Here is a 27,130-nt window from a genome sequence, read left to right as displayed (position 1 = left end):
CCTCCGAAAACTGTGAGAGAAATACGAAGCTTCTTAGGACATGCCGGTTTTACCGACGATTCATTAAAGATTTCTCTAAAATAACTAAACCTTTAACCGGATTATTGATGAAAGACGATGAATTCATATTCGACAATAAATGTTTAGAAGCATTTCAAACACTTAAACAAGCATTGATCTCCGCACCCATAATGCAGACCCCAGATTGGAATGAACCTTTCGAAATAATGTGTGACGCAAGTGACTACGCCGTAGGCGCTGTTTTAGGACAACGAAAGGATAAAAAACTTCACGTCATATATTATGCAAGTAGAACTCTAGATGAAGCACAAATGAATTACGCCACGACCGAGAAGGAACTTTTAGCAGTAGTATTTGCACTAGATAAATTTCGTTCCTACTTGGTCGGAGCTAAAATAATCGTTTACACTGATCACGCTGCCATTAAGTACCTCTTAACAAAGAAGGACGCTAAACCTAGACTCCTAAGGTGGATCTTGTTGCTACAAGAATTCGATTTGGAAATCAAAGATAAAAAGGAACTGAAAACGTAGTAGCAGATCACCTCTCTAGACTTGAAAACCTGGAACCGGAAAGAACATCGATCAACGATGACTTCTCGTACGACAAACTCATAGCTAGTTTGGAAGAAAATAGAGTTGATGAGCAGGTAAAAACCACCTTGGTTGTATGCGTTACACCCTGGTACGCTGATTTTGTCAATTATTTAGCCGCCGGAGTGGTCCCACTTGATTTATCCTACCAACAAAAGAAACGATTCTTCCATGACGTAAAACGTTATTACTAGGACGACCCTTTACTTTTCAAAAGAGGCCCTGATGGTATTTTCCGTCGCTGTATACCTGAAGAAGAGGTAGAAAGTATAGTCCAACATTGTCATTCCGCTTCTTATGGTGGACACGCAAGTACATCCAAAACCTGCTCTAAAATCCTACAAGCCGGTCTTTATTGGCCAAACATATGGAAGGATGTACATACCGCTGTCAAGAAATGTGATAGGTGTCAACGCACATGAAGTATATCTAGACGTGACGAAATGCCACAAAAAGGCATTTTGAAAGTAGAAATTTTCGATGTGTGGGGAATAGATTTCATGGGACCTTTTCCACCTTCTTTCGGTAACAAGTACATACTCGTAGCGGTTGACTACGTATCAAAATGGATTGAGGCTATAGCTTCTCCAACAAACGACACACGGGTAGTAATTAAACTCTTTAAGAATATAATCTTTCCAAGATTTGGTGTCCCAAGAATAGTAGTCAGTGACGGTGGATCGTATTTCATATCTAGGATACTTGAAAAATTATTGTTTAAGTATGGTGTAAAACATCGAGTAGCAACACCTTACCATCCGCAAACTAGTGGACAAGTGGAAGTGTCTAATAGAGAAATTAAACAGATATTGGAAAAAACTGTAGCTACATCGAGGAAAGACTGGTCATCCAAATTACCCGAAGCTTTATGGGCATATCGAACCGCTTACAAAACTCCCATAGGAACAACTCCATTTAAGCTTATTTATGGTAAATCTTGCCACCTCCCAGTGGAGTTAGAATATAAGGCATATTGGGCTATTAAAAACTTAAATTTAAACTATAAGGCCGCCGGTGAAAAGCGAATTCTTGATATAAACGAATTAGAGGAACTTAGACAAGACGCCTACGAAAATGCCAGAATCTACAAAGAAAGGACGAAAAAATGGCATGATAAACGTATATCAAGAAAAACTTTCAAACAAGGCGACATAGTCCTATTGTTTAACTCTAGACTTAAGTTGTTCCCAGGAAAACTATGCTCTAGGTGGTCAGGCCCTTTCCAAGTCACTAATGTCTTTCCTAGTGGGGCCGTGGAAATTAAAGGAAAATCTACTGAAGCATTTATCGTAAACGGGCAGCGTCTAAAACATTATCATTATGCAGAAAACAATGAAGACTCGCAAGTCCTGCACTTAGACGTAATGTCTCAAAAATTAATAGATTAACATTTAATAGTTTTATGTCGAGCTTGCGACATTAAACAAAGCGCTTCGTGGGAGACAACCCACAAATTTTATTTTTATTTTTTGACTACTCTTTTAATTTTATTCAGTATTCATTCTTCATTTATTTTATTTTATTTATTTTTTCTTCTTTTCTTCTTTCGGCATCTGGCCAAATCCTAACTAAATTCTTGTTTTTCTTTTCTTTAGTTAACACTAACCTGATGGGATATATTGATCGTATGGGTATCAAATTCCGAGGGATAGCTCAGAGACAAAAATTTGAAGAACTAGCTGAGAGAGAGATGCACCCAAGCTTTTATGCCGATGATTGGGCAATGACCGTTCTTGGACTAAGAGAGAGTGTCTTTTATTTGCTGAGTCAAATAGGGTGAAACCACTCCTATTCGAAGACAATTTGTTACCTACCGGAGGTTAACTCTAGAATTCCTTAGCTCCCTGATTTATTTACCAACCCATGGAAAAGGAATAAACCGAGGGTTCATTCAGTTCAGGATGTTTAATATGGAGTACCAGTATAACATTCAAGAGTTTACTAACCTCTTAGGGTTCCTTACTTCTTTTGACACATTCACCATGAGCCAAGAAGACCTTTTTGAATATAGAGAGCTTGAGCACTTTTGGGGAAGTTTGAGTGGAAATGACGACCCCGAGGAACATGAGTTTCTTTCTGGAAACATACATAACCCAACTTTTCGTTATTTCCACAAGATCCTAGCACACACTCTTTTTGGGAAGAGATCAAACATTACCACTGTATCACGTGATGAACTCTTCATAATATTTTGTGCTTCCCAGAGCCGTCCAATGAATGGTGCCACCTACATGTTGGCGAATTTTGACCTCCTTATCCAAGATGACCGTGCACCATTTCAAATAGGAGGATTGATAACTATGATTGCAAATGTTATCGGATTGCGCCAACCCATGCTTGATTTGAATCCTTTTGTGGCATTGAGCCTATGAATATACCTTTCCTCTTCAACATTATGTTTATAAGAAACCTTGGACCTGAAGAGTTTGAACTAATAATTAATAACCAAGTTCTTTACCTATTCACCATGCCTAGTCCGATGACTAGTGTCCATAACCGTAATAATTGGCTCTACAACCTGAATGGAATACCTTCTCCTGTTAGATCTGTTGAATCCATCCAAGATTATGAGATTTGTGACGACCAGATTCCTTATGCTGAGTCTGATCCACAGACACCAACTGGTTACCATGATGCTGCCTCTCCACCTCATCTTATCCCGTCTGCACAATCGGCAATACCTGATCTTAGACATCATATGCCCGGAACTGATTATAATACCGCCATTCAAGCCTTGATGTCAGAACAAGATGCCATCAGAGAAGAGTTAACTAATATGGGACATGAATTTATGGAATACATGAGTAGAATGACAAATCAATTTCACGAGTTGCTCCACCGTGTCAATTCCTTCGCTCCTCCGGCCAGAGATCCTACAAGTGGCTAGAAGAATTGTAGTTAATTAGTTTTAGTTTTAGGAATTTTATAGTTTCGTTTAACATTGCTTTTAATCTTAGGATTTATTTTTCGCATGTTTTATTTTCAAATATTACATTATGTTTTATTTTTATGAAGCTATTGGCATTATGGATAAATTCAATTTTATTTTCATTTATGCTCTATAATTCCCAATGATATATATATATATATATATATATATATATATATATATATATATAATATATATATATATATATATATATATATATTTGCATACATGGTTTATTAGAGAAAAAATATATGCACTATGGTGTAATAGAGCAGCATTAATGGCAATTCAAAAATAAAACAATAGCAAATATAATAAACAAAACTAATAATATAATAAAATGATAAAACAATTTATGAAGCACCCACGTAAGCAGTCACGAGCGCCAGTGACCGTTGCAAGCTCACCAGCGTGACGAGCGTCACATAAGTCATCACGGTCGCCACGCAACCCATGACGCCCGTAACACACTTTGTCACGAGCGTGACAGCTTTAGAACAGGTGAACGTTGGTGACCGTTGGGGACATGACCGTTTCTCCCCATCTTTTCATTTTTCCATTCAACTCACCTTTACTCCATTCCACTCACATTCATCCACATTTATTTTTCTCTCACCCACTCCTCTTCCCAACTTCCAAAACTTTTCCTATAAATACCCACAATACCTTTCTTCCTACACCACATCATTCCAACAAACCATTTCTACACAACTATATTTCACTCTCTTTTCCTTCTTTTTACCTACCTATCAATATGGCGGCAAACCAACACCAAGAAGGGCAATTCGGAAATATTATTTTCCGATCTGAAGATGACAACTTTCAACGAGAGCAGTTCGTTCGGTTCCAACAACGCGGTGTCATATCCACCAGGTATCCAAATTTAAATTGCCTATAAGAATTAGGATTACTTCAAGGTCTGCAATGGTTACTTAGGCTTTCTGACTTTACTTTTCTTTGCACACAAAATCACCCTACTTACCCATCACTCACCTTAGAGTTTTTAAGTTCTTATTCCTACACCACTCCACCCGGTGAAAACAAATACTTAACCGGTACCGCAAATTTCCGCATGTTCAACACCGAGTACTCACTATCTCAGGAACAGTTGAGTGCCATGCTACACTTTCCTGTAGGAGACCAAGCCCACCCAAGAATCCCTTCAAACTCAGATTGGAACACAAACGCCTTCGACCTTTTTGGAAAAATATCCGGTGTGGAAACCACCAATTGGGATGCCTTACTCGTTTCGCACATACACAACCCTACTATCCGGTATTTTATCCATATTCTGCAAAACACCATTTTTGGACGACCCAACAACAGCAAAGTCAACGCGAAGGAATTATTCTTCCTACACTGCGTCTTTGAAATGGATACCAAGGTAAACGCCGCCTCTTTCTTACTTCACCATATTCGTACCCTTTGTGCTCGAGGCCGTCAACCTTTTGTGATTGGAGGATTAATTACCACTATCGCACTCGGCTTAAATCTAGGGGATCGACTGCAAAATTTGCAATCTTTGCCACCCCTTTTTATGGATATAAGCTATTGTCGCTCCAGCCGCCTAATCAAAAACAGGGTAGGCGGGAAGTATTATCTGATGGTGAATAACCAGGAGGTCCCAAGCGTTGTTTTGCCCAACATTGCTCTCACAGATGTCACCAACCCCAACCGATTCATCTACGACCTGAATGCTCCCGAAGCTACCGAGCTTACACAAGCAAACCCGCCCCAAGACGAGTTTGATGAAATGGAGCAAGGCGATCAAGGTACTGAGCAACATTCGGCCCCACATAATCCTTCCGATAACGTGGCTGGTCCATCCTCCCGACGTCGTCGACGAAGAAGACCGGCAACAATGATGACATCATGGATGCTATTGAACATCAAGCCCAACGGCTTGATGCTATGCATGCGTAGAATAACAAAGTAATGCAACTGATGCGCCAGATGCAACAACAACATGCAGAGAGGAATGCAATAACCGACCAGCGGTTCACTGACTTGCTTAACCGGTTTGATGACTTGGAAGTACGTCAACGATCACCGGGTCCGAGAACAAGAGGACGCAGGCAGAATTGAGTTTGGGTTCCTTTTCTTTTCCTTTTCTTTCATTTTTTTTGAAACATTGGGGACAATGTTTCATTTAAGTGAAGGGGGAAAACTTTGTTTCAGTTATATTTATTTTCCTTTCACTATTTCCCTTTCAAGTATGTTATTTCCCTTTCATACATTAAAATATATATATATATTATATATATAATATATATATATATATATAATATATATATATATAATATATATATATATATATATTATATATATATATATATATATATATATATATATATATATAATATTATATATATATATATATATATGATTTATTTTAAGTCAAGTCCCTAGTGTGAAAAGTTTTTATTATCTATTCCCCTCAACTTTCTTGAGCCATAACAAAAATTTAACACACTCGATAAGTATAAAGGTTGCTTATTTTATAAAACTTGAGTGAAATCAAGACAGAAATTATTACCGCCCAAACGCTCTAAAAACCTCAACATGTTAGATCAGGATAAGTACCTATTATACCAATTCCTTGCACTTTTAGTTTTATAGTAACCCCGAGTAGTTTATACGAGAAGTCGACACCATCTTAATAGCAAACTACATGGAGAGCCGATGAATATAAGTGAATGATTCCCAAAATAACATATTAAAAATCAGGAAATGCACTAATAAAGTTAGGTGATCCTTACCCGATCATTTAATCCAAAGGTTGCGGACCCTACGAAAGCATGGTATGAACGATCCATTGTGAGTTGGTTCAGCGGTTTCTGGTGCTGAACTTGGTAGGGCAGACTACGGTCCGATCCCCCGCAATTTGCAATGGACTAAATAACGAAGTTATCCAACTTATGTACCAGAACTTCTAGCTAAAAGGGGATCAGAATCGCTAACCGGTTACTCCACTATGCGCGCGAAAAGATAAAGGGCTTAATGTGATTTCGCTAGAATGAAAATGGGTGAAATAGAGTAAAAGAACTAGGCTAGCTATAATAGCACGACTCGAACTGGTTTGCATAAGGTGGGGTTATCTGATGTTGTAACGGTAGTTGTTGATGTTAAGACTAAACTCAGGTTATTTCTAAACGAGATTTACTTGCAACCTAGTACGAATTGATGTGTGTTTGGAAATTTCATCTGGCTAATATTTTAAATCAATCTCTACATTGTATCTTGCTTGAGGACAAGCAAAAGTCTAAGTATGGGGGAGTTTGATAACATGAAATAATATCACATTTCTGGACTTGATTTAATTAAATTATAGTGTTATTTGATTCGATTTAATTTATATTATTCGATATTACTTGGTATTCTATTATTATTTATTTCAGGTAACATTATTTGAAGCATATGTGAAAAGGAAAGAAAAAGGGTGCAAAAAGAGGATTCTGTAGGAAAGCATCTCACTAAAGCCCAGCCCAAGCAAACTACAAGGAAAATGGCCTGTGACGACCGCCACACTCATGTGACGAGCGTCACGCCCTTCTACTTAGTGTTACGAGCGTAACACATGGTGTGACATGTCACACCCCCCACTCCTATTTTTCTGCCTTTGACGCGCGTAACAGAAGCACTTCTCCCCTATTTCTTCGCTTGACTAGTTGACGCGTTAGAAACCATACTGAAGGAATTTTTGGGAAACGGTTACTTTATGGATGAATATAAATAGACCTCAAGGGATCCAATTGAGGGGTCGTCTCCTTTTCGCCGTGCAAACTTTTACAGCAATATATTTTTCCAGCATTCCATTTTTTTAGCATTTTTATTTCTTTAGCATTTTATTTCTTTTCTTTGGTAGCTTAATTTTTAAGCATTCAATTAATTTTATCACAATAGTTTCTACACCGGAAACTATTGGGTAACTTTTACTGGATCTAACCTTACGTTAGATCATAGTATTTTATTTCTTTGCTTTTATTTTACTGTCTGATCGAAGATTGTGAAGAACAAATCCAACCGGATTGTGGTGGAGTGTTCAAGCAGCGAAGCTAGGGAATAACCAAGATTTCTATTAATTTTACAGGTTCATTAATTTATTGTTTTAATTTATATATGCTTTGTGCCGCTGTTTATCTATACTGTTTGTCTGATATGGCTGTATTTAAGCATAATTATTGTTTAGGCTTATTTAACATGTCCGGCTAATCAATTTAGATATCGGTATGTAAAGTAAGCGGAATAAAGGAATCAAAACTGAGTTGGTTTAAATTTATTTAAAAATATAGTCACTCTTTTTATGGTCTCAATTTACAGAGTTAATACCAAAGTTTTTGTACGAGAGTAAAAGACATAAAGAAGTTAAAATCAATAGAACGACGGTTTGAGCTTTTAACTGGACAGTGTAAATTGGGCATTAACTTTAAATCAGGGCGAAAGCAATTTTTAGAGTTAATTAAATCTAATCATTTTCAAAAAGTATTTTTAAAGGTTAAATGTGAGGACGAGAGTTAAGCATTTAAGTTTAATCATATAATCTAAGTCAACGGAGTGAGAGTTTGAGACGAGGGTGTTTTAAACGGTTAGTATTTTCTTAAAAAGAGTTTCTAAAGATTCTATTGTTTTCAAAAAGTGATTTTAGATTTAACTAAATAGTGAGAGCGTACGTTAATATAAAGTCATAGTCTTATTCAACAGAGCGAGAGTTTGAGAAAAGACTTTTAATCAATAGTGTCTACTGAAAAGACTTATTTTAAAACTAAGAACCCAACGAAGATTTGATTCCCTAATTACGACGAACTACATACCAATATCCGTGTTATTTGATATTCAATCTAGATCCCATTTTAGTTTTACTTTTCCCCCTAATCATCAAAGAATCTTCCGCCTTAGCTTTACGAAGTAACCTTAGAAAAACGGTATATCGATTCATTAAGTCCCTGTGGGGTTGATATCTTTTAAAACTACGCGATTAGACTGTACACTTGCAGTTAATACCCCAATAGACTCATATAGTCGCGATCACATATCGCCGATTTGGAGATTTCCTCTACATAATTGTGAATAAGAGATTTGTTGGGTTTGGGCTCCCTTCCTATGTAGAGAAAGACCCAAATGTGATTAACCTAATTAACACACTTATTTAAGTGGATATGATCAATTTAGGATTGAGAGAGATAAAGAGTAAATAAGGATTGAAAAGAGAGAAAATAGGAGAGAAACTTATTCCCGTTTTCTGTAACCAATCTCACTACATTGACGATCCTAAATTCGTTAACTGTCGGATCGAGCTCAAATTTGAGGGGCAGGTTTGCAACACATATCTAGCTTTTGAATGTTCATAATTTCAAAACAAAGTCTAAGCTGAGAGATATCTTCTACATAATGAAGCGGCAAATTTGAGTAATTTTTCAGCTTTTTGATTCTTATTTGTAAGCTAATTTTCTTTGTGGTTTGCGGATGCTAGCACTAGTTTGTGAATCACTTTAAGACTCTCTTGTAAACTTAATTGGTTATAGTTGATCTATTTCTTTGGTCTGGATGACTCATGGTTTTTTCTCTCATATTGAGGTGTTTTCCATGTTGAAATATCAGTGTTCTTTGTGCATTTATTTATTCGATTTGTTATCTTATATTTGTTGTTGATCCTCAAAATTTCTACAAATGTGAAGAACTTTATATCCAATGCGTATTGGTATTTTATTCAGTCTTAATTTCTCATCAATTAATTTCTTTTAATATTTTAAACAATATTTTAGACGATTTGTTACTATTTTCTTAGAAAAACAATGACGCAATTAAGTTATACCTCTACTGAGAAACAAATTACAAATGCAATAAAGATGTCATTAGTTTTACTTAAACAATTATCTTTGTTCATAAATACTAAAAATCCAGTTTATAATCAATCAAAAGAATCAGATATACAGTCAAGAGACGTTTTACATACCTCAATGGTCGCATTCTCGCTCATGCACTACAACAAACAAGACCTTAGACAGCGCTTTTTTTAGCCTTAGACAACGCTTTAAAGCGCTGTCTAAACCTCCGCTGCTAAAGGTTTAGACAGCGCTTTTTTAAATCTTAAAAGCGCTGTCTAAGCCCCCCCCCCCTTAGACAGCGCTTTGGCCAAAAGCGCTTTATAAGACCCTCTTATTTTAATTTTTTAGGTATACCTTAGACAGCGCTTTTGAAAAGCGCTGTCTAAGCCCCACCTCCTTAGACAGCGCTTTGGCCAAAAGCGCTTTCTAAGACCCTCCTATTTTAATTTTTTTAGGTATACCTTAGACAGCGCTTTTCAAAAAGCGCTGTCTAAGCCCCCCCCCCCCCCCTTAGACAGCGCTTTTGCCTAAAGCGCTTTCTAATCCCCCCCCTTAGACAGCGCTTTTTACAAAAGCGCTGTCTAAGGTATACGAAAATTTTTGAAGCTTTTGTTTTAAACCACATTTTTCCAGGTTTATAAACCAGAATTTCTACCTGTTTTCAACCAGATTTTGACAGACAATTATCACATTTTATATATGCCATTTTGGCCTTTTTTCTACCAATTTTTGGCTAACAAATATATATATATACCAATTCAAACCAATTTTGCCTTAAATGTATCAAAATATATACAATTTATGTACACATTTACAAGCCATAACATATACTACAAATGTACACATTAATTACACAAATTTATGAACAAACATTGAGCTTTATCATGAATTGACACCACTCCTCTTTGATTTCGTCCACTTGATCCTTTGTATAAAATGCACACTTGAATTCATCAAAGTACTACATAATATATAACATATTTTGAATTAATTCCAACTATTTAATTATATGAGATATGTGTAATATAAAAATAACTCATAAGTTAGAAATACATACATCGGTGGGAATCTTTAATCGGCCCAAAGCAAGAGTATCTCGCATAAACCTCAACATGAAATACCCGCAATCTATTTGATTACGTTGTTGAGGACACTACATATGAAAAAAAAATATGGATTATAAATCCTAAGTTTTATCAAGTGTCATCACTAATATAATAAAAATGTGGTAATTAAAAATATACCGCCACTTTAATCCATGTAATGGAGTTGGCGCCCCTCCTTGAGGTTTGGATATCTCGTTGGGCCCGAAAAGCTTGTAGGACGCTAATAAAATAAAAATGAAGCAATTAGAACAATTCACATAAACTAAGAAAATTTTGAACATTCTCACTTACGTGTCAATTAGGACCTTCATATCCGGGTATGTTGTCCAATCAAATAACGATTCCAAGATAATACACAATTTCTCGGATACAATTGATTACGACAACAACCAATGTTGTAATGATTTTTCATTTTGCTTCATCTGCATCTCTCTCTAAGCTATTCTGATGCCAATCATTTGCTTTTCTAGAGCATCTAATACTGCTTCCACTTTGGTGTTAGTATTTGATCCTGTAAAGTGATGATCCCCTCAGAATCCGCAGGTCATACCAGTTTGATGTGAACCCGGATTACAGAAACAGTTTGGAAGAAATATAGTAGTAATGGAAAACAAGTGTGTATCATTTTCTATAAATCAGAGGAAAATCATAGAATGATCCTATTGTCCACAGAGCTATGCTCCTTCAGAAAACCAATGCTCTCTTGCCTTAACAGCTGAGTAATTTTCTTCATGCCTCTCTCTCTCTACTCAGCAACCTATAACAGAATTCCCCTACATCATTAGCCTCTCTCTTTCTCTCTCTGCCATCAGTGTTATCAATTTCCCCACCATGGCCGCTATGGCGGATTTACGTGGCGGTTTTTGGGCTCGCCAAAATGGTAATATCGGCTGCTATTGCAGGTTTTTCCGCAATAACGGCACCGCAAAGTGACCGGTATGGCAGGATTTTGCCTCTCCGTCATGGACCGCCATCAACAACACTGTCTGCCACACGGACAATCCCACTCTCCCCTTTCCTATTCTTCAAGCTTCAACCACTGCATATTAGGTTTAGGGTTGTTGTGTAACGGTCCATTTGGCCCAGAATTCTCATTTGGGGTTCTAACATATGCACCTTACAAAATTTAGTTACTATTTACACGTGCAAAAATAGATAATAAACTAGACATCACATAATCTAGCTCAAAAGGATGAAAAGAAGCTGGTCAAATACTACTAAACATTTTGAACTTTTGTATTTACTTTAAAAAGGCAATTCTGAAATGCCTCTTTACAGTAGGTAAACTGTTATAGCTAGCCAGATAAATCTTTGCAAGTAAACAAACCTTTAAAGTATAGTACAGGAGGTCAGACATCCTAAATCCCTCATAAGCCATAAAATCGTCAGAATTCAGGCCATGGAAAAACTTTAGACTGGTATAACATTGGCGATTCATATGCATATATTCCTCAAACAAACAAGAATATCCGTAATTCAACACAAATAAAAGTTGAGGTACCTTCTCAGCTTGAACCACAACCATGAGACGACCAGTATCTCTTGATCAGATAGTCGCGAAAATCTCACAATTGCACACCTACTCTGAATCGGCTCAATAATCTTAGACGATGTATTGCAAGCAAGCGCGAAACGAGTAGAATTAGAATATATCTCCATCGTCCTTCTTAAAGCTTGTTGTGCTCCAGATGTCATACTGATTCGAGTCCAAAAAAAATGTTACAACAAAACTAAAATCCAATGAAAACAATAATGAATAAAGTAAGAACATTAATTGAATTAAATCACCGCCAAAATATAAAATAGACCTGTCAGCTTCATCGAGTATAACAACTTTGTGTCGGCCTGGAGGAAGTGTTACTTTCTTTTGAGCAAACATCTTGATCTTGTTCCTCACAACATCTATTCCTCTACAGCAGCAAAAAAAATGTGAATAGCTTGGTTAAACACTGTAACATCATTATTTCATGTGCAATAAGGGGAAAATTCGATACCTATCATCTGAAGCATTTAGTTCAAGAACAGCTTCTCTGTAATTGGGACCAAGAAGCTCGTGCGCAAGTGCGAGGATGCTAGTGGTTTTTCCAGTTCCAGGAGGACCCTAAAAAATGACAATAACAAAATTGGGAATTAGGGCACAGTGAAAACTAAAGAGTGAGAGAAAACGAATGAGTGAGTGTGATGAATTGAAGAGTGGGGATGAGTGGTTTACTGATAAAATGAGGTTGGGCATGTTGCCGTCACGAGCGATGACTTGGAGCCGGGAGACGGCGTCTTCATTGCCGACGATGTCGACGACCTTGCTGGGTCGGTACTTCTCAACCCACGGTACGTCGTAGTTTGCGCTGTTGCTTGAGGATGACGATGCCATGCTGTGATGCTGAATGCGAATAGCAAAACCCCGGACAAACCCTATATGACAAACTTGGAGGGAATTTCTAATTTCTAAGGTGGGAAAGTTTTTAGGGATACTCTTCCTAATTTATTTTATTTTTTAATTGAAAGACTTTAAACAGCGCTTTCTCAAAAGCGCTGACTAAGGTCTATATTTAAAAGCGCTTTCTAAAAGCGCTGTCTAAGGGGGGTCTTAGACAGCGCTTTCTAAAAGCGCTGTCTAAGACCCCCCCTTAGACAGCGCTTTCATTATTTTTTTAGAACATTTTCCGTGTTTTATTTTTATTTTAACCTTAGACAGCGCTTTCTTTTAAAAGCGCTGTCTAAGATGCGCTGTTAAAAAACCTTTTTGGCGTAGTGATGCTAGATATACACCAAGAATGAACACAATACTTCTTGCTTCAATGATAAACACCAATAGTTAGACAAATTAAATTAGAGAGAATATTGATAAACACTAATATTTCTTGCTTCAATGATTATACCAATTATTTAACAAATCAAAGTAGAGAAAATCTTGATGAACACCAATATTCTATGGCTAGAAAAATAAAGTGTTACTCACAATTTACAAGTGTTGCTCTATGTAGACTAAAATATTTTAAATAACAATCTCGGTTGTGTTACAGTTATTAAACACTTTCGTGATTTCTATCAATATATGTATTGTGACATTCATTGGGGTTGTCGTAGTGTATATAAATCCAAATTTATTATTTATCATAAAAACAATAAATAATAGTATTCATATTGGTATCTTGTGATACCTTTTATTGCAGATGTTTTCATGATAAAGAACCTTTTTTTAAAAACCTTTAACGAAATTAGAAAGATGATAACCATTTTTAGAAAGATGATCATCAAAATGGCTTATCCACCTGACAACAATGTTGAAGTGTAATACAAATTGACATTTAAGTTGCATTTAGATTTTAATGAGTTTCTTTTAGTTGTTTTGATGATATAAATACTGAACTCAAGTTTTAGTTCGTAACCAATTCATTTTGTAACCGTTTTCAATTGAGAAAGAAAGCTAGTTAGGGTTTCTCTCTCTCTCTCTCTCTCTCTCTCTCTCTCTCTCTCTCTCTCTCTCTCTCTTTCTCTCTCTCTCTCCCTTCCACCACCACCACCATCATCTTCTTCATTCTTGTGCACCAACAATTGGTATCTAGATCTGAAGTTCTAATTCAAGAACGGAAAACACGAGTGTACGTGAGGCATGCGTGATTGATTTTTTGTCATTCAATTCATAGTGAATTGAAGATCTAAATCTAAATAGAATCACATTTCTTTATTCTGAGGGATTGGGAAACACAAGCGTTGGTGAGATCTGCGTGAATTTGCATAAGAACTAAGATGAACGGCGGAAACGGTAGCTTGAACACAAAGGTTCAAGTATTTGATGGAAATAATTATAATCGGTGGATGATTTAGATGCGTGTGTTGTTTGGCGCTCAAGATGTTTTTGATTCCGTAAATGATGGTGACACAATGGTTGTAGTAGATGCAACTAAAATGCATAGAAACGTTCAAAGAGAAATGAGGAAGAATGATCAGAATGCGTTATTCTATATCCATCAATGTGTGGATACGAATGTGTTTGAGAAAATCGTTGATTCAACAATGATGAAGGCTGCGTGGGACACACTGGTACAATGCTATGATGGTGATGCATCAGTGAAGAAGGTGAAGCTTCAGTCTCTATGTAAGTAGTATAAGAATCTCAACATGATGAACAATGAAAAGGTACTTGATTACATCTCCAGAGTGATTTTGATCACAAATGAGATGAAATCTTGTGGAGAAACTGAGATCACTTACTTCTCAGTTTGAATACATTGTTGTAGCAATTGAACACTCTAAGGACCTCAACATCATGAGAATTGAAGAGTTGCAAAGTAGTCTATAGGCACAAGAGTTGCGTCTGACTGAGAGAAACTTTGAAAGAGAGGTAGAGCAGGTTCTGAAAGCGTCTTATGGTAAGAAGAATCATAAGCAGTCTTAGTCAGAGGCCAAGAAGATACATGGTGATGGTTATCAGAAGTCAAAAGCCTTTAATTCCGATGAGAAGAAATATCATAAGGGAAAGGAGAAGTTTGAAAAGAAGAAGGTTCAATGCTACTATTGTAAGAAATTTGGTCACAAGGAGTCAAAGATCCAACATATGATCTTCAGGTATAAATTAATTTTTATTTTAATATTTTGTGTAAATAATATAATATCATGGGTAAACCTTATAGTTTGTAAAAAAATTATTTTTATTATTTTTTGTGCAAACAATGTAACGAATTTCAATAAGATACAATTTATCTTACCCCTCGGTTTTATTGTAAACTAAAATGTATGAGGTGTTAGTTTAGTAAATAATAAAAATGAAGATATTGTGGTTCGAACCCATGTGCAAATTAATTTATCCCTCGGTATTTAAAAAACTGAGGTGATAAGCCGTTACTTTTCACGATGACCTTCGTTACCTTGGTACTGCAGCCGAGATAAAATACATTTTACATCCAACGTTAAAAGCACTTTCGTAGTAATGTATCAAACAAGGTAGATAGGGTGTGGATCAATTTCTTATTAAGTGGCAAGGTAGTGATATAGAAGAAGTGACTTAGGAGGACACAGTGAACATGAAAAGTCAATTTCCTTATGTCAACCTTAGGGACAAGTTTGAAAGTCAATGATGGGGCACTGTTAGGCCTTTGGCTAATACTAGTGGGCCTGTTGTTCAACCCACTACTTGGAAGGTGTATATACGTAGGGGAAATGGTGTTGTTCAACCCACTACTTGGAAGGTGTATATACTTAGGGAAAATGGTAGGTGCAAAGTAATAAAGGTATAATTATTTATTGATTTGTCTTTTAGTATGGTAGGAGTTACTTGTTGAGTTGTCTTTTTGTCGGGACTATTTGCATTTCGATTGAATTGAAAAATGTGATGAATTGAATTGCCAATAATTAATTATTGTTAGAATGGTGCCTTAAGAAGTGGAATGTTAGTTTCGTTTTATTATCTTTGAGTATATTCACATTGTATGAAAAATGGAGACCTATTACTCTATACAGGGGTTTGGCCTTGTGGCAGTTAGATTAAATCTTGTTGCAAACATTTCCTTTCAATCAATTAATACAAATCTTGTTTTCAACTATTTTATGGTTTTATTTCTTACATTCCCATTTCCTATCAACGGGTCACCATATCCTTGAAGTATTGTACATATTTACCCACATATAGCACTATAATTTCTTATCACAACCCCAATTTGGAGAACATTTATGTGGTAATCATGTTACGTAATGTTTCAATATGAAATTGTGTGATTGGATGCTATTAGAATATTTGAGATGATGGTGTTCATATGTTGATGTTATGGATTGATGGAAAGCATAATAAATTGTTGAGATGATGTTGATTTTGATGTTGTAGGTTGGAAAACAAGAGAAATTGCACAAAATTGCAAACAAAATTTTGGGGCATGGAAAACTGCTACGAGTCATAGCAGCTGCTACATACGATCATAGCAGTGCCATACCTAAATTTTACCCTGAGTTTTTCACCTGCATCAGTTAAAAGCATTCATCAAGGTTTATATGAAAAGTCAGGAGTTTTGGCATTTTATCTGAGCTTGATGATATTCCTTCAGTCATCTTTGATTAAGAAGTCAAAAAGCTTGATTTCTCAATCTCAACATTGTTCATTTAAATTGCATCATGTTTTAAAGGTTCAGAGGGTGACAATCAAGAATATTATCGTCATCTGAATCTTTGTAGAGTTTTAATTGTAATTGAGAATCATAAGCAAATGGTCCAAGAGTGATTCATTCGCATCTGATTGTCTATTCATGATTATTCAATCAGTAAATCAATACATTCACAAGACATCTTCATTTTCTACTTATCATAGCATCCACTTCATTCCGCATGACACTTAAAATGTCACTCGGAATAATTTTTCGAATCTACACACATACAAGTCAAATCGTTTCTCAACTGTACGTCAAATTAGTGTGCGAAAAATTTCAAATCAAGCTCAGTTTTATTAATCTACGCTTCGCGTAGTTTAACCTGACATGCTCGCTTTAATTTTTCAACTTCTTCTTATGTCGCATTTTTTAGCAGCCTAAGCCTTTTAACCGATCATTTTTATTTCAAAATTGGATCAAAACTTGTATATACTTAATTCACCTGAGAGAGTTGTGCTTTTCTTTTTGAAACTAGGGTCAGTGGTGAGAAGGCCGAGAAAGTGGTTAAAACCGTCATCGCATCGGTTGGAACCTCAAGGTGGGATTTTGGTCCTGTGTTTTCGAGAAGTTTATTTTATGCTCATCATTTTAATGCATTCAGTTTAATTTTTCAGGCATTTTTACGCCCGATTTTCTTTCTTTTTTTATCCGATTATTTTTATTTTTTTTCCAAAATAGCCGGTAGAATAATTTAGAATTATCTATGTTTTTGTTTCGACTTTGTGAAGACTATTTGAGATTGTTTGAATACTTTTGTTTTATTTGTTTTTAATTCATTTTATTCTAAAAGTATCTACAAAATTTCTTTTTATCATTTTTTGAAAGGATCCTAATCATACTATTACTTATATTATTGTTAAAAGAGAGTAACCATAACATGACCAACACGTGGTGTGTTATTGTGGTTGATTTTCTCTTATGCGCCATATTACACATTAATAATAGAATCATAGCATGAAGGTGAGATTTTTTCATAAAAAATTCAGGGGTTTGTTTCTTCAAATTATTTTTTTCCTTCCTCTTCTTCTTCCACACAGGCACATCAACCAACAACAAATAACACCACTCTTTTCTCCTCATCACTTCCAACTCTATCTTATTTTTCAAACACAAATAAACTCATTCTCCATCACTTTTCACATTTCTTTTTTCTACAAGACTACAACAAATCATTCAGCCATAATTCTCTCCTCACATCTTACCAATCTCCCACTTCTTACCTTTGCGTTATGTCGTAAAATCCATGCTTTACCAACCGCGTCGGCCTCCGCCTGTGTCCCTCTAAGCCATCGAAAATGAAACAAACTCATCATAGACCACACCTAAAAACCAAACACGAACTCTCACATCAAACATCTCCATCATAGCAACAACAACAAGTCCAGTTCACAGCTGAAGAAAACCAACAAGTATTTTTCTCTGTCAAAATTCTCTTCTGTTTTCCATAGAGAAATTGTCGTAAAAACCAGAGAATGAGACACCGAAATAAAATCGGCCAAACATCGTGAAAATGATCATCCATCCTCCTTACATTATATCACTAATCAATAACCAAACTCTACCATGGAAACACACCATGAAAAATCTGGTCACGAACCTCTCATATCACCGACAACCACCGTAAACCACCCTCAAACTGCCTCTGTTTTCCGGCCAACACCGCAAACGAACCTCACCCTTTCCATTCACCTCCAAACTATCATGACTCCATGGAAAAATGCATACCAACACCGCAACTGAACCCCCCTTCCTCCACTGCGGTAAAACACCTTTAAACTCCTTCCACCACTATTATAATATTTAACCCGCAATTGAACAACCATCATCCATCACCATTGAGCAACAACACCAACCATTTATTTGAAAAGTGAGTTAGAAAGAGTTTGAGAAACACTCTTTTTATTTCATTTGTTGTATTGTTGCCATTTTTTTAAACTTGAGAGAGAAAATGAGAGATGAGGATAGTTGTAAGCATTTGAAATATTTCTTAACTTTGTTTTTTTTGGAAGCAGCCAACAAATGAGGTAGAAGAAGAGGAACTTTTTCTTTTGTTTATTTCCCCTCCCTTTGTGCCACATGTCACAAGATAAGAGGATTTTTTTTTTGAAAAAAAAACTTGTGAGACTCTTTCCGGCATGCAAAATCGCCCCCAATTTTTTTTGGTTAATTTTTGTTTTGTTTTAGTTATTATTATTATTATTATTATTATTATTATTATTATTATTATTATTATTATTATTATTATTATTATTATTATTATTATTATTATTATCATTATTATTATCATCATTATTATAGTATACTATAACTATTATTATTATTTGATTATCACTAATTATTATTATTATTGTTGTTAGTATTGTTAACTATTATTATTATTATTATTATTATTATTATTATTTATTTTATTAATTTTTTTATCATTAGTTATTATCATTATTTTTATTATTATTATTATTATCATTATTATTATCATTTTTTGTTAATTATTATTATTATTATAATAATAATGATAATAATAATAATAATTATTATTATTGTTATTATTGTTAATGTTAATTATTAGTTATTATTATTTTTATTTTTTTATTTCTAATTAGTGTTATTTATTAATATTTTTTGATTAATTATTATATTATTGTCATTATCATTTATTATTGTTGCTAATTACTATTTAATTATTATTATTGTTGGTTATTATTATTAATTATCATTATTTGTTTATTATTATTGTTAATTTTACTATTTGATTATTAATTTTATTAATTGTTGTTGTCATTATAATAATTATTGTTATTATTTGATTATTGATAAATTATTATTATTACTATTATTTATTTTTATTATTTATTGTTATGATTACTATTATTGGTTTATTTTCATTGTTAATTCATTATTATTATTATTTATTATTATTATTATTATTATTATTATTATTATTATATTTATTGATTAATATGTTTATTTTAAATTATTAAAAAAAAAAATCGATTTATTTGCCATGTCGATTTTTCACAGATGCGATGCAATTTTGGAGTTAGAATTCAATTTAACTTCAGAAATTGTTCAAATGCATAAAGTTTTGTTGACCGGCCTCAGATAGGGTGACTCCTACATGAATCATCTTACAATTGCTTAACATAACGCTAAATTATGAAGTTCAAATCTTTGATTTAATTTCGAGTTCATTGGCTTTCTCTTGGGTCTTCTTACAACGAGATTTTTTATTTACAATTCTCTTTCGAGTTTGTTTTTGATTAAGTATTATGTTATATTCCCATTTAACAAATTGTACTCTCATTCTCGTAATATGTAAATAAGTTTACCGCTTTTATTTATTTTTGTTATGACATTTGATTGTTAATTCAAATATTAAAATCAACTACTTTCAGAAAAAAAAACAAAAAAATAAATACTTGATCCAACGTCGAGCCTTTTCCCAAATCAAATCCAAATTGAATACAAAGTCGAGCATAACCCCTGACACATTCAAACTCTTTTATAATCAAACTTGCAACGCTTGATCCAACATAAAGTCGTTGATGCAAAAACTTTTTTATAATAAAATTGAAAGACAAATGGCCAAGAGATGCACATCTCTTCAGACCCTTTGATGGTCGAGCGTTCAGAGCACATTGAATTCAAAATAATTATTAGTCTTTCAAATCAAAAACCATTAAACAAACCTGAAAAAGGGGACAATGGGACCACATTCATGCATACCCCGAGTAAACGCGCGCTTGGTGCACACCTGTGCTAAAATGTTTACTCACCTTCCATAAAGATCAAATCTTCATGATAAAAGCACCTTAACCAATCAAACTTGTTTTCCACCCATGTGCGACCCCGAAAACATTTTCAAAAAAGTGTATGCCACATTCATTTCGATGCAAAACAAACAAAGACTTTAACCTCTAAGAGCGAGCAACAAGTAAAGGTTTGACCGCTTAAATGCGATCTAAGCATCACTCTCTAAAAGAAATTAATCCAGTAGTTCTCTTTTAGCAGAACTATGTAGCCTTGAGTTCTCCATGGCACTTGAAGATACATAGGAGAAGGATTAAGAAATTTTGTCAGGAACATTAATGTAAAAAACACCCTTTTAATAAAAATGTTCTTTCTTTCTCTTTTCTTACACGATAAGTAAGAAGATCGCAAACTAATATCACGCTAACACTCTTACACGAAACTAACTAAATGGGTCTCATCGAGTTTAATGGATGTAAGAGGTGCTAATACTTTCCACTTGCATAACCGACTCCCGAACCCAATTTTGTTGTGACGACCATTTATTTTTGTTTTTCGTGAGTTTTATAGATATTTTCTCTTTCCCTCTCTGAGAATAAATAAAGTTCGGTGGCGACTCTATTTTATTTATATTTTGAGTGTTCCTTAAGCTTGCAAGCGTTAGTTTTCTTAATCTACGCTTCATGTAGTTTAACCTGACGTGCTCGTTTGAATTTTTCAACTTCTTTTTCGATCGCATTTTTTAGCAGACTGAGCCTTTTAACCGGTCATTTTATTTTAAAATTGGATCAAAACCTATATATTTTCAAGAAGTTTATTTGACCCAGATAATTTTTGTGCATTCGATTTAATTTTTTGGGCATTTTCGTGCCCGATTTTATTTCTTTTTATCCGATTATTTTTGTTTTTTTTCCTAAATAGTCGGTGGAATAATTTAGAATTATCTATGTTTCCTAAATAGTCGATTATTTGTTAACCATTGAATCATACACACATATATATAATAAAAAAAATTAAATCACATATATAATAAAGATTTAAGCAAATAATTTAAGTTTCACTCACTCCTTTCAACTTTTCCAATTCTCCGTTCCAAAATATTTGGGCCGCCACATGTGCTATCCTTATCTCATATTCTAATAACTTTCCAACGGTTTTGTACTTTTCTTTTTTGAACTTTAAGTCGTCTTTAAGATCCATTTCTCGTGAAGTATCAAATCTTAAACATTCCTAAATGTATGAGTGTAAAAAATAAATTCGAATATTTTAAATAAACAATATTAAAAACAATAGTAAGTAGAATTTATGTACCTTCCGTTCGGTTTTAGTCATGTTTAAACTTCCCACGTATGTATATGATTGTTCTTGAACACAACCATTTTTGTTTACCCAATTAATTGTATCCAAAATTACACGTCCATCCTTATTTAATTTTCCATCTAAAAGGAAATTATCAAAGATGACCTGGGCTGAAAACTCTATCACCTCTCTGCCTTTCTCAACATAATGTAAAACCTCAAGCACACCACAGACAGCGAATGCAAAGCAACAATCTGAAGAAAAAACATAATAGTGAATGAAAAGTTAAATATTTAAAATTTGTTTTAAACTATATAAACTATAATTAAGAAATAATATATATAAAAAAACTTACTGCCATATCGTTAGTTTCTGATTGAATTAAAAAAATCGCTTCTTCTCCAATCACAATAAGTAAAACAAGAACGGATTATATTTGTGTAAAATTAAAATAAATATTATGATAATTAAATTATTGAAATATTTTTGTAAGAATTTGATATTTGACACAATTTTAATTGAATAAAATATATATTATAAAAATTGTATCTAAATATAAATGTGATAATGTTGGGTTTGGGCTCCTTCCTATATGAAGAAAGGTCTAAATATGATTAGCCCATTTGTCTCACTTATTTAAGCGGAGATGATCAATTTAGAGTCGATAGAGATGGAGAGAAAACAAGGGTTCAAAAGAGAGAAAAGAGGAGAAAAACCTATTCCCGTTTTTGTGCAACCAGACTCACTAAATCGACGATCATGGATTTGTTAACCATTGAATCATACACACATATATATAATAAAAAAATTAAATCACATAAATAATAAAGATTTAAGCAAATAATTTAAGTTTCACTCACTCCTTTCAACTTTCCCAATTCTCCGTTCCAAAATATTTGGGCCGCCACATGTGCTATCCTTATCTCATATTCTAATAACTTTCCAACGGTTTTGTACTTTTCTTTTTTGAACTTTAAGTCGTCTTTAAGATCCATTTCTCGTGAAGCATCAAATCTTAAACATTCCTAAATGTATGAGTGTAAAAAATAAATTCGAATATTCTAAATAAACAATATTAAAAACAATAGTAAGTAGAATTAATGTACCTTCCGTTCGGTTTTAGTCATGTTTAAACTTCCCACGTATGTATATGATTGTTCTTGAACACAACCATTTTTGTTTACCCAATTAATTGTATCCAAAATTACACGTCCATCCTTATTTAATTTTCCATCTAAAAGGAAATTATCAAAGATGACCTGGGCTGAAAACTCTATCACCTCTCTGCCTTTCTCAACATAATGTAAAACCTCAAGCACACCACAGACAGCGAATGCAAAGCAACAATCTGAAGAAAAAACATAATAGTGAATGAAAAGTTAAATATTTAAAATTTGTTTTAAACTATATAAACTATAATTAAGAAATAATAATATATAAAAAAACTTACTGCCATATCGTTAGTTTCTGATTGAATTAAAAAAATCGCTTCTTCTCCAATCACAATAGGTAAAACAAGAACGGATTATATTTGTGTAAAATTAAAATAAATATTATGATAATTAAATTATTGAAATATTTTTGTAAGAATTTGATATTTGACACAATTTTAATTGAATAAAATATATATTATAAAAATTGTATCTAAATATAAATGTGATAATGTTGGGTTTGGGCTCCTTCCTATATGAAGAAAGGTCTAAATATGATTAGCCCATTTGTCTCACTTATTTAAGCGGAGATGATCAATTTAGAGTCGATAGAGATGGAGAGAAAACAAGGGTTCAAAAGAGAGAAAAGAGGAGAAAAACCTATTCCCGTTTTTGTGCAACCAGACTCACTAAATCGACGATCATGGATTTGTTAACCATTGAATCATACACACATATATATAATAAAAAAAATTAAATCACATATATAATAAAGATTTAAGCAAATAATTTAAGTTTCACTCACTCCTTTCAACTTTCCCAATTCTCCGTTCCAAAATATTTGGGCCGCCACATGTGCTATCCTTATCTCATATTCTAATAACTTTCCAACGGTTTTGTACTTTTCTTTTTTGAACTTTAAGTCGTCTTTAAGATCCATTTCTCGTGAAGCATCAAATCTTAAACATTCCTAAATGTATGAGTGTAAAAAATAAATTCGAATATTCTAAATAAACAATATTAAAAACAATAGTAAGTAGAATTAATGTACCTTCCGTTCGGTTTTAGTCATGTTTAAACTTCCCACGTATGTATATGATTGTTCTTGAACACAACCATTTTTGTTTACCCAATTAATTGTATCCAAAATTACACGTCCATCCTTATTTAATTTTCCATCTAAAAGGAAATTATCAAAGATGACCTGGGCTGAAAACTCTATCACCTCTCTGCCTTTCTCAACATAATGTAAAACCTCAAGCACACCACAGACAGCGAATGCAAAGCAACAATCTGAAGAAAAAACATAATAGTGAATGAAAAGTTAAATATTTAAAATTTGTTTTAAACTATATAAACTATAATTAAGAAATAATAATATATAAAAAACTTACTGCCATATCGTTAGTTTCTGATTGAATTAAAAAAATCGCTTCTTCTCCAATCACAATAGGTAAAACAAGAACGGATTATATTTGTGTAAAATTAAAATAAATATTATGATAATTAAATTATTGAAATATTTTTGTAAGAATTTGATATTTGACACAATTTTAATTGAATAAAATATATATTATAAAAATTGTATCTAAATATAAATGTGATAATGTTGGGTTTGGGCTCCTTCCTATATGAAGAAAGGTCTAAATATGATTAGCCCATTTGTCTCACTTATTTAAGCGGAGATGATCAATTTAGAGTCGATAGAGATGGAGAGAAAACAAGGGTTCAAAAGAGAGAAAAGAGGAGAAAAACCTATTCCCGTTTTTGTGCAACCAGACTCACTAAATCGACGATCATGGATTTGTTAACCATTGAATCATACACACATATATATAATAAAAAAAATTAAATCACATATATAATAAAGATTTAAGCAAATAATTTAAGTTTCACTCACTCCTTTCAACTTTCCCAATTCTCCGTTCCAAAATATTTGGGCCGCCACATGTGCTATCCTTATCTCATATTCTAATAACTTTCCAACGGTTTTGTACTTTTCTTTTTTGAACTTTAAGTCGTCTTTAAGATCCATTTCTCGTGAAGTATCAAATCTTAAACATTCCTAAATGTATGAGTGTAAAAAATAAATTCGAATATTCTAAATAAACAATATTAAAAACAATAGTAAGTAGAATTAATGTACCTTCCGTTCGGTTTTAGTCATGTTTAAACTTCCCACGTATGTATATGATTGTTCTTGAACACAACCATTTTTGTTTACCCAATTAATTGTATCCAAAATTACACGTCCATCCTTATTTAATTTTCCATCTAAAAGGAAATTATCAAAGATGACCTGGGCTGAAAACTCTATCACCTCTCTGCCTTTCTCAACATAATGTAAAACCTCAAGCACACCACAGACAGCGAATGCAAAGCAACAATCTGAAGAAAAAACATAATAGTGAATGAAAAGTTAAATATTTAAAATTTGTTTTAAACTATATAAACTATAATTAAGAAATAATAATATATAAAAAAACTTACTGCCATATCGTTAGTTTCTGATTGAATTAAAAAAATCGCTTCTTCTCCAATCACAATAGGTAAAACAAGAACGGATTATATTTGTGTAAAATTAAAATAAATATTATGATAATTAAATTATTGAAATATTTTTGTAAGAATTTGATATTTGACACAATTTTAATTGAATAAAATATATATTATAAAAATTGTATCTAAATATAAATGTGATAATGTTGGGTTTGGGCTCCTTCCTATATGAAGAAAGGTCTAAATATGATTAGCCCATTTGTCTCACTTATTTAAGCGGAGATGATCAATTTAGAGTCGATAGAGATGGAGAGAAAACAAGGGTTCAAAAGAGAGAAAAGAGGAGAAAAACCTATTCCCGTTTTTGTGCAACCAGACTCACTAAATCGACGATCATGGATTTGTTAACCATTGAATCATACACACATATATATAAAAAAAATTAAATCACATATATAATAAAGATTTAAGCAAATAATTTAAGTTTCACTCACTCCTTTCAACTTTTCCAATTCTCCGTTCCAAAATATTTGGGCCGCCACATGTGCTATCCTTATCTCATATTCTAATAACTTTCCAACGGTTTTGTACTTTTCTTTTTTGAACTTTAAGTCGTCTTTAAGATCCATTTCTCGTGAAGTATCAAATCTTAAACATTCCTAAATGTATGAGTGTAAAAAATAAATTCGAATATTCTAAATAAACAATATTAAAAACAATAGTAAGTAGAATTAATGTACCTTCCGTTCGGTTTTAGTCATGTTTAAACTTCCCACGTATGTATATGATTGTTCTTGAACACAACCATTTTTGTTTACCCAATTAATTGTATCCAAAATTACACGTCCATCCTTATTTAATTTTCCATCTAAAAGGAAATTATCAAAGATGACCTGGGCTGAAAACTCTATCACCTCTCTGCCTTTCTCAACATAATGTAAAACCTCAAGCACACCACAGACAGCGAATGCAAAGCAACAATCTGAAGAAAAAACATAATAGTGAATGAAAAGTTAAATATTTAAAATTTGTTTTAAACTATATAAACTATAATTAAGAAATAATAATATATAAAAAAACTTACTGCCATATCGTTAGTTTCTGATTGAATTAAAAAAATCGCTTCTTCTCCAATCACAATAGGTAAAACAAGAACGGATTATATTTGTGTAAAATTAAAATAAATATTATGATAATTAAATTATTGAAATATTTTTGTAAGAATTTGATATTTGACACAATTTTAATTGAATAAAATATATATTATAAAAATTGTATCTAAATATAAATGTGATAATGTTGGGTTTGGGCTCCTTCCTATATGAAGAAAGGTCTAAATATGATTAGCCCATTTGTCTCACTTATTTAAGCGGAGATGATCAATTTAGAGTCGATAGAGATGGAGAGAAAACAAGGGTTCAAAAGAGAGAAAAGAGGAGAAAAACCTATTCCCGTTTTTGTGCAACCAGACTCACTAAATCGACGATCATGGATTTGTTAACCATTGAATCATACACACATATATATAATAAAAAAAATTAAATCACATATATAATAAAGATTTAAGCAAATAATTTAAGTTTCACTCACTCCTTTCAACTTTCCCAATTCTCCGTTCCAAAATATTTGGGCCGCCACATGTGCTATCCTTATCTCATATTCTAATAACTTTCCAACGGTTTTGTACTTTTCTTTTTTGAACTTTAAGTCGTCTTTAAGATCCATTTCTCGTGAAGTATCAAATCTTAAACATTCCTAAATGTATGAGTGTAAAAAATAAATTCGAATATTCTAAATAAACAATATTAAAAACAATAGTAAGT

The 27,130-nt window shown here is 33.3% G+C and overlaps 1 pseudogene; it reads right to left on the bottom strand.

The window, feature by feature from the left end:
• Positions 1-11,975: 11,975 nt before the first annotated feature.
• LOC127112364 (replication factor C subunit 2-like) lies at positions 11,976-12,918 on the bottom strand (annotated as a pseudogene).
• Positions 12,919-27,130: the final 14,212 nt, after the last annotated feature.

The sequence above is a fragment of the Lathyrus oleraceus genome, unplaced genomic scaffold (genome assembly GCF_024323335.1).
Source record: "Lathyrus oleraceus cultivar Zhongwan6 unplaced genomic scaffold, CAAS_Psat_ZW6_1.0 chrUn0083, whole genome shotgun sequence".
Classification (NCBI taxonomy): Eukaryota; Viridiplantae; Streptophyta; class Magnoliopsida; order Fabales; family Fabaceae; genus Lathyrus; species Lathyrus oleraceus.
This window is presented reverse-complemented; position numbering and strand designations above follow the sequence as displayed.